Source organism: Stomoxys calcitrans, chromosome 4, assembly GCF_963082655.1.
Source record: "Stomoxys calcitrans chromosome 4, idStoCalc2.1, whole genome shotgun sequence".
Classification (NCBI taxonomy): domain Eukaryota; kingdom Metazoa; phylum Arthropoda; class Insecta; order Diptera; family Muscidae; genus Stomoxys; species Stomoxys calcitrans.
The window spans coordinates 94,707,415-94,716,686 of NC_081555.1; the positions used below are offsets into that span (position 1 = coordinate 94,707,415).

Below are 9,272 nucleotides of genomic sequence, written 5' to 3' on the forward strand. Positions count from 1 at the left end.
ATACTGCAGTGGTCGCGTAACCTTTTCGATATGACCAGTTTTAGATCTTTAGAGTACACCCCAAGGCCCGCCTGGTCGTTTAGTTTGGAAACATCCGTATAGAAGTCTATGTAACTTCTGTTACCGGGGATATTGTAGTTCCAATCGGTTCTATCAGGAATAGTGGTACTTTATCATATTGGCTCATTTCAATCCAATAAGAAAAGAGAAATTTCAACAAAAATTTTATTAAAACTAAAGTCAAGTATTTTCTAAAAATAATTTTCCTTGTCAATATTCAGAGTTAGAAAAAGTTCACAATTCTATTCAGCATATAGCAAATTCATCCACCATGTGGCACATTCCTATTAATGCTACACACTCATATTTGTTTTACTGTCTCCAAGCACCTCGTACAACGCCATTAGAAAAAACATAATATGGGCGCTTAAAGAATGTGTGATAAGCGGCTTCCATATAAGGAATGGGTGGCGACGGGTGGCGCACACACATTTTACCCATTATGGATAATTATTTTTGGAATTGTCCACATTCTATGTGGAAATGTTGAATATTCAAAAGGTGGTCACTTTGTTGGGGATATAGCTCAGTGGTAGAGCATTCGACTGCAGATCGAGAGGTCCCCGGTTCAAACCCGGGTGTCCCCTTCATGTAATCGGAAATTTTAAATATTTTCTTAGTACTAGGATACTAAAATGAAAAATCCACATCACATTACAATATGAGTGATAAAAAACCCTGTATATAGTTAAGGTATATCTTCTTAAAGTTGAAGAACTTGGAACAAGTCAATTGGAGCCTAAAAAATGGTCAATATGCTTAACAACTGGCTATTTAAGGTCTTCATAATTCCTTTCATTTCAGCCATGCCTCAGTCCGTGCGAATAGTTACCATACCCAGATATAGCAAATACACGTTAAATATTCTGCTATTGTTCTAGAGATCGATTCAAAAACTTTCGATTATTCGATTAGAATTTACTCTCTTACAAGTATGGAAAATCTTTTTGAAATTATTGAGCAAATAAGTTGTACCTATCATAATAACTGGAGACTTCAATAGCTGCCACCCCTCGCGATGGTATGACCTACTCCTATCCTCCATCCATTTTCCCATCCACCTTAAGTCTCATAGCCGCAATGGCTGTATCACACCTATAAAAATCGTCTTATTGAGGAGACGTGGTGCGTCAAATTCATCCAACTTGAACCGAAATATTTCAGTCTTCTCCGGGTTAACATTGGGATCTCAATTGGGGTCTACCCCAATCGTATGTCAAACCCTTTCGGCCCTTCTGCATAGCTGATTCGGATCCTTACCTCTTAGAAGTATTATCACATCGTCTGCAAAGCAGATGGGTTCAAATCCGTCCTTAGTCAGCATTTGTAATAGGTTACATATGATGGTCACCCATTGGAGTGGGGATAAAATGATCCCCTGTGGTGAGCCTTGTGTCATTTGAGACCCAAATAGAGGTTGCTGTAACTAGACTCTCAAAGACCCTAACTTGTAGTAGGAATTCACCCATTAAGCAAATAGTGAAGAAATTTAGAGAATCACTAAAGATCCCATTGGCTATATACAGATGTCTGTCACGAAATTCCGATTTGCAACTATCGACGACTTCGACTACTGATACACATCGAAACTATCCCCCTGGCTTTTAAATCCTGATCGAATCAAGACTTTTTGGTGCGCTCACGACAAATATGACACACATACCAACACACTCTCCGTTTTATTTGAGGAATTGAAGGAGAGATACAGATACAGGAAACTGATGGGTCTATAAGTGAACATTACAACTTGTTCAGTATTACGACAGAGGATAAGGTGTTAACCAAGACAATTTAGGCAAATTACACCTCCGTTTACACAGCTGAGATTATTGCTTTACATGTAACATGTAAAATGATGAAATGAAAAAAAGGCAAATATGTAATTTGTTCGATATCACTGTCTGCCTTTAAATCCCTTATAATGTCTATCCCTTTCTTGTGAGAAATGCTCTAAATCGAGATCACCCCAGAATAACACTTGGTTGGCTACTTGGTCACAATGAAATCAAGTACGAGTTTGAGGATAAAATAGCAAAAGATTCAAGTACTGGGGCGTTGATCACATACCGAACAAAGATATATACATTGCGTATATATTGGGTTGCCCAAAAAGTAATTGCGGATTTTTTAAAAGAAAGTAAATGCATTTTTAATAAAACTTTGAATGAACTTTAATCAAATATACTTTTTTTAAACTTTTTTTTCTAAAGCAAGCTAAAAGTAACAGCTGATAACTGACAGAAGAAAGAATGCAATTACGGAGTCACAAGCTGTGAAAAAATTTGTTAACGCCGACTATATGAAAAATCCGCAATTACTTTTTGGGCAACCCAATACGTATAAACGACGAAGAGGTTTCCGATCGGATACCTGAGATAAACCACTGCTGCCAACAGCACAGTCTTGGGTTGCCGAAACCCCAGTATTGCCATCTGGAAGATCATGTTACACGGATGGATCAAAGCTAGAGGGCAGAGTTGGCCTGGGGGTCTACATTGAGAACCCAGGGACCGAGATCTGTTTTAGACTGTTTGACCATAATGTGGTCCTGCAGCGGAGATACGGGCGATCACGTCGATTGTGAACATCTTTACCGACACTAAAATTACCATAAGGGCAATAACAACCAGGACGGCAAGGTCACGAACAGTCTTGCAGTGTAAGGAGATTAACGCCTTTTCTAAGGATGGCAAAATCCGCATCGTTTGGGTGTCGGGCCATAACGGAGTAAGGGGAAATGAAAGGGCAGACCATTTGCCGGTGTAGGCCAGAGGACTGCCGTCAATAAACTTGATTAACCCGAAGCCTTTCGCGGTCGACGCATTCGCGAAGCCTTTCGGGTCGACGCATTCCGAGTTAAGAGAATAGGCGATGAATGCGCATGGAACTTTGTGGAAACGGTCGGTAGGATGGCGAAAATCCTATAGGAGGATCCAGATGGTGAGAATACGAGGCTATAACTGAAAGGAAGTAAGAAGGTCAGTATAGCTATTGGTATCATAACGGGACACATAGGACTACGAGCTCACTTATGTAAAATCGGTGCGGCAAGTGATAGGATGTGTAGGGCATGCGGGGAAAATGATGAGACGTTGGAGCACTTCCTTTGTCATTGCCCGACTTTCGCGTCCAACAGATACCGGTACTTGGTTGGAGATACAATACCAGACATGAACCAACTTAGGGGAGTGGTATTGAAAACAATTAAGGATTTTGTAAGTAGCACGCAATTTCTAACTTAGATTTTCTTTTTCGAGGTTACTTTTTAGTTTTTAGAGCGCACAACAAACCGATTACTGGCTTGGGTGTATGTCTATAGTGACATAGGGGCAGATTAATATCTGCACTCTCTTTTCGATCTGTCCTATACTGACCTCCTTCTTACTTTCTTTCAGTAAAAGCCTCATCTTCTCACCATCTGGATCTCTCGATAGGATTTTCACCGTCCTACCGACCGTTTAACTGTTTCACAGTTTTATATTCGCGTTCATCGCGAACGCCCTTAACTCCATAACTGCGTAGACAGGAAAGGTTTCGGGTTAACCAAGTTTATTAACCGCAGTTCTTTGGCCTTCAATGCCCAATCGTCTGCCCTTTCGTCCCTTCTGCATTGTTCATTCGGATCCTTTTCTTTTAGAAGTACTATAATTTGAACGCGTGAGCGTAGCAGACGGCGTGCCTTGTGTCACTTTCTGGTATACTACCTTTTGCAACCAAAATCGAGGCTGCTGTAACTAAGCTTTCACCATAGCTTTTAGTAGGAATTCAGCTTTTCAGCAAATGGTGATGAAATATAGAGAATCAAAGAAGACACCAAAGATCCCATCGGCCATATACAGATGCCTGACGCGAAATTCTAATTTGCAACTGGTCGACACTTCTCTGTGCGCTTACGACATGTCTGACACACATCCCTACACATTCTGCCACACACAACCCAACATATATTTGAGGAATTGTGGTTCAAAGATATACTATGTGGAAAGAAAAATACAGTTGAACCTCGATTATCCAGTTTGATGCGGACCGAGCTGAGCACGGAAAATCGAAAACACAGTTAATGGAGGTTTTTTCTTAAATTTCATTACTTATGAGTTTTTATTGATTTCTGGTAGTACCATACAGAGTTTCTAAAATTTTGTTATACCCACACCATTTTTAGCACCTCGAAATACGGATCTGCGACTCTATAAAGAATATATATTCTGGATCGTCTCGACATTTTGAGTCGATCTAGCCATCTCCGTCCATCCGTTCGACTGTCGAAATCACGATTGCGATCGAACGCGTGAAGCGGGCCGCTTGAAATTTTGCATAGATATTTACTATATATGTACGTCGTTGGAAATGGACCATATCGGTTCAAATTTTAGATATATTTCCCGATTTGACTTCTTCGATTTGGCTGAAATTCAGCATGAGGTGTTATATGACTTCCAACAACTGTGCCAAGTACTGTCCAAATCGGGCTATAACCTGATATGGCTTTCATATACACCGATCTCCCGATTTAAGTTCTTGAGCCCTTACAAGCCGCAATTTTTGCCCGATTTGGCTGACATTTTGCATGCAGTGTTCTGTTATCACTTCCAACAGCTGTGCAAGTACGGTCTGAAACGGTTAATAGCCTGGTATAACAGCCCTTACAAGCCGCAATTGTTGTCCGATTTGGCTGAAATTTTGCATGAGGTGTTCTGTTATCACTTCCAACAACTGTGTCAAGTACGGTCCAAATCGGTCAATAACCAGTTATAGCTCCCATATAAACCGATCTCTCGATTTGACTTCTTGAGCCCTTACAAGTCCAAATTCTTGTCCGATTAGGCTGAAATTTTGTATGTGGTGTTCCGCTTTGATTTTCAACAACTGTGCCAACTACTGCACGATCCCCGGATTTAACTTCTTGAGCCCCTAGAAACCTAAATTTTCATCCGATTTGTAATTTGGAACAAAGACTTGTGTTATTACTTCCAACATCCATGCCAAATATGATCCGTATCGTTATATAAACAGATATTATCCCCATATAAACCGATCTCACGGTTTGACTTCTTCAGCCCTTACAAGCCGTAATTTGTGTCCGATTTGGCTGAAATTTTGCACATGGTGTTTTGTTAGAACTTACAGCATCAGTGTCAAGTCTTATCCGAATCGGTTGATATGGTGATATATGCCCCCCTAAGTAGCAATATCCGGATACGATGTACCGATATCCGTATATGACTTCTTGAGAACATTGAAGCCTCAAACAATCCCCGAGTTCATTGCTTCAAAATAATTGAAATACAAACTCAGTTAATAAGGGTGCATTTTTAGAGGAATCCATTATGGTGGGTAAGCAGGATTGCGGCTCGTTCTTTTTCTTCCAAATCAAAATAACCACAGTTAAACACCAGCCACTTAATTGCCCTGACATTCGACACGTTAAGATTACATCGTCGGCAATGGAAACAATGGACAAATACTACTTAACAGCATCGTCTGTTGTCAAAACCGCATGATCTTATTGTTGTAATATTTCAAAAGACAAACATTCAGAAGTAGAAGATGTACAACAGTTGCTTAAGATCTGCCATCATAATGATGCGTGACATATTGGACATCGCCAATACCTCAATATCATGTTACACATGTGTGCCCCATCGTCTATAGACTGTCTATAAACCTTTTATCTGAAGCATTTAAGAACTTTTCCATACAAATTTGACAAACTAAGGTAATGTAAGAACGAAACTATCAAATCATTTTAAGAGTTTCTAAGTCTTTTGGGTTAATAATATTACCAAAACTTGCGATTTCACACCGATCAATCATGAATATACCATTAACGTCTATTTGAGAAAACTCGCACATTCCCTCATAGCTTTTCATATGCGAATGCTTTATTGTTAGATAAAGTGTTATGAATTTTTAATAATGAGTTTAGATAAGCAAAGTCTAGATAGAACAATCGATGTGCATGCATATGAGGAGTAAGTTGCAGTTAGTCATATTGCCCATAATGGATTACTATTTTAAGAAATAGCCCCATATACTTGAAAAATATATTTCATATTCAATAATAACGCCTTACAGGGGGATATAGCTCAGTGGTAGAGCATTCGACTGCAGATCGAGAGGTCCCCGGTTCAAACCCGGGTGTCCCCTTCATGTAATCGGAAATTTTAAATATTTTCCGCATAGCATGGTCCCCCAAAGGAGTGCCAACTAACAAAGCCATAAAAGGACATGATCTTACAATAACTAACTTTAATTGGTTATGACAGAACATATGTTCCACTAGCCAAACGTAGAATAGCGTTCCAAACGCCTTGATCTTCTGCATTCATTCTAAAATCTCTGACACCAAGTTTCGATGTGTCTCCCACCACTTCATCTTTCCAACGGACTTTTGGTCTTACCGGTCTGCATGTACCACCGTGTTTGCCTTCAAAAGACTTCTTTGCTGAAGCTTCTTCATCCATTCTGACAACATGACCTAGCCAACGCAGCCGTTGTATTTTGATACGTTTAACTATGCTATCGTCGTCATACAGCTCGTGGTTCATATGACGTCTATATTCTCCATTAAGACAAAATGGTCCATATATTTTACGAAAAATTTCTCTCTCAAACACTCCAAGAACTGCCTCGCCTGGTTTCACAAGTACTCATGCCTCAGAACCATATAACAACACGGGTAGTATCAGTGTCTTGTATAGTGTAATCTTCGTCTGGCGAGAAGTAACCTTGTTTCTAAACTCCTAACTCAATCCAAAGTACTATCTGTGTGCCAGTATTATTCCTCGCTTCGGTTACGTCGGTACCGAGGTAGATAAAGTTGCTATCTTAAAGTTGTGGTTCCCAACTTTCTCCATTTTCTTTATCTGCTTGGTGTTACAAGGCGTTTTGGGAGTTAAAACCATCCATTTCGTCGTATCTGCATTTACTGCCAGACCCATTTTCACTGAATCTCTTTTGATTATTTCAAAGGCTGAAGTTGCTACTTCCGGTGACCGACCTATGGTGACGATGTCGTCGGCATAGATGAGCAGCATGTGTTCTCTTGTGATAAGTGTGCCATATCTATTGACATCTGCATCTCGTATAATCATCTCCAGCAGGATATTAAAGAGATCACACGATAACCTGTCTCCTTGTCTGAAACCTCGTTTGGTATTAAATGGTTCCGAGAGATTCTTTCCTATTCTTACTGAGGAACGTGTATCAGCAGGTGTCATCCTTCATAGTCTTATTAATTTTCCAGGGATAACAAACTCAGACATGGCTTGAAATGCCTTTGAACGTATAGGGCTGTCCTTCTCGGATTTTACAGAATTTGGGGCAGTGTGAATATATGATCTTGGGTGCATTTACCAGGTATAAAGCCGCATTGATAGGGCCCAATTATCTCATTGACTTTAAGTTTTAATCTTTCACACATTACGCTCGAGAGTATCTTGATTGCGATGGGGAGGATACTTATTAAACCCTTCTAAGCGTAGCGAGAAATGTACGATCTGACACTGTAATGGAGCCGAACGTCGCAGTGCTGCAATTGCAACAGATGGCAACTATAAGCTCCACTCTACTAACCCAATTACTTGAAAAAGGCACCTCTTCTTCTCGATAATAAAGCGGCGCAATGGTGAATCATTTCCCACTCCATGGAAAATACCGCAAAGGCCGTACTTGGCCAAACACCTATAGAAAAGAACCCATGGTACCTCCAGAAGTGTCGAAATGCTGTTAAAGCTAAGAATAAAAACTATGTCCGACCCAAAGACACACAGACTAGGTATGGGACAGCGTCTATGTGGCTTAAGAGGAAGGGAGAAAGAAAAAGAGTAGGTCATAACATTGCGGTATAATCAAGGCGATGATGGGAATCCTGGGTGGGCTAGAAGAGGTTTCTGATTGGATATCTTTAACGACACTTGAAATCGAAGGCGAGACGCTGCACAGTGGGAAAAATCGAAAAATGTGAATGTTTAGAGCCGAGGTGTTAACGAGATCATATAAAAAACAAGTAAAAAGGCGTTAAGTTCGGCCGGGCCGAAATTTGGATACCCACCACCTCGGGTAAATAATGACCGATTTGGCGCAAATTCGGCACGGACATTGCAAATGCAAAATGCAAACTTTGCCCATGAACATTCCACTATGGAACACGGGCAAACTTCTCACATATCAATGAGTGCAGTCCGATTCGAGTTTAAACTCAAAGATAAGGGCCTCCTTTTTATAGCAGATTCTGAACGCATGCCGCAGTGCGAAACCTCTTTGGAGAGAAGTTTTACATGGCATAGTACCTCACAAATGTTGCCAGCATTAGGAGGGGTAAACCACCGCTGAAAATATTTTCTGATAGTCTCGCCAGGATTCGAACCCAGGCCTTCAGCGTAATAGGCGGACATACTAACCTCTGCGCTGCGGTGGCCTCCTCGGCACGCACATTATGTGGTCAAATAAGTACAAGTCATTGTTCAATTTTGTAGAACAAAATATTGGTCTTTTTGGTAGCTAAATTCAAATATAGACCGATCTGAACCATAAACGAGACGTATGTCGAAAAGCCTAACATAGGTCACTGTGTCAAATTTCAGCGAAATCGGATTATAAATGCGCCAAATCTGAACCGATCCGGGTCAAAATGAAGAGGGATGTCGAAGGACCTGACACAACTCACTATCCCAAATTTCGACGACATTGGACAATAAATGCGTCTTTTATGCGCCCAAAACCTTAAATCGAGCGATCGGTCTGTATGGCAGCTAAATTCAAATCTAGACCGATCTGGGCCAAATTGAAGAAGGATGTTTAAGGCCATAACATAACTCACGGTCCCAAATTTTAACGACATCGGTGATCAATCTGGGCCAAATTGCAGAAAGATGTCGGAGAGCCTAACGTAAATCACTGACCTAAATTTCGAAATCGGACAATATGTGAGTTTATGGGTCCATAACCTTAAATCGTGAGATCGGTCTATATGGCAACTATATCCAAATCTGAACCGATCTGGTCCGCCATCGGACAATAAATGCGCATTTCATGGGTCCAAAACCTCAAATCGAGAAATCGGTTTATAAGGCAGCTATATCCAAATCTGGACCAATCTGGGCCAAATTGCAGAGAGATATCGAAGAGCCTTACACAACTAACTGTCCCAAATTTCGGCGACATCGGACAATAAATACGCCTTTTATGGTCCAAAACCTAAAATCGAGAGA

The 9,272-nt window shown here is 40.6% G+C and overlaps 2 non-coding genes across 2 annotated transcripts; both read left to right on the forward strand.

Annotated features, from left to right (window-relative positions):
* Window positions 1-575: 575 nt before the first annotated feature.
* On the forward strand, window positions 576-647 carry Trnac-gca (transfer RNA cysteine (anticodon GCA)). Its single transcript has one exon. It is a non-coding gene; the product is annotated as a tRNA-Cys (tRNA).
* Window positions 648-6,135: 5,488 nt separating this feature from the next.
* Trnac-gca (transfer RNA cysteine (anticodon GCA)) lies at window positions 6,136-6,207 on the forward strand. Its single transcript has one exon. It is a non-coding gene; the product is annotated as a tRNA-Cys (tRNA).
* Window positions 6,208-9,272: the final 3,065 nt, after the last annotated feature.